Here is an 838-nt window from a genome sequence, read left to right on the forward strand (position 1 = left end):
CGACATTCAACGAATATCGGTGCAATCGTGCACGCGATTGTGATGACAGTTTCTTGTCCGAGTTTCCAAACGCCTTGCTCCCTAGAGCATGTTACACCGCTACAAATGTCCATCAGCCGCATACGCGGTGCGGATCAAATCCATCACAGACGACGTTACAGTTGTAAAATGAGCAAGCTCATAGTCTGGCCTGCGTGACAAAGCGTCAGCCAAAGCATTCTGCTTTCCCGCCTTATACTTCACCGCGAAGTTATATTCCGCAGAGAAAAATAGCCATTTAGCCATCCTCTGCTAGAGGCGGGGCGACCGAGTCGCAGTGCGTAGTGACTCATGATCTTTATAGATCACTAATGGCTCGAAGCCGAGCAGGTAGACCCCGAACTTGACAAGTGCATACTTTATCGCAAGTATTTCCTTGTCATGAACTGGGTATTCTTCTCTGCAGCTTTGAGCTGTCGAGGTTCGAACGCCATCACCCGATCTCGCCCCTCGGCGTCTGCTTGTAGCAGTGCACAGCCGATGGCAAAGTCCGAAGCGTCCCAGACGACGTAGAATGGACGATCAGAGTCTGGCAGCGCCATTATCGGTGCAAGCAGGAGGCTGTCTTTGACCCCGTCAAAAGTCTCCTGATGTTCGGTGTTCCAACACCATTCCGCATACTTTTTAAGGAGATTGGATAATGGCCGGGCCATTTCTGCGTAATTTACGCTGTACTTGTGCAAGTAGCTGGCGAGACCAAGCCACTTACGCAAGTCCTTCTGGTTTTTTTTTGGAACCGGCCAGTCTACAGTGGCCTTGACCTTAGCGGGATCCGCTCGAAGGCCACGCTTTCCAATGA

The sequence above is a fragment of the Plasmopara halstedii genome (genome assembly GCF_900000015.1).
Source record: "Plasmopara halstedii genome assembly, contig: Scaffold_555, whole genome shotgun sequence".
Lineage (NCBI taxonomy): Eukaryota > Oomycota > Peronosporomycetes > Peronosporales > Peronosporaceae > Plasmopara > Plasmopara halstedii.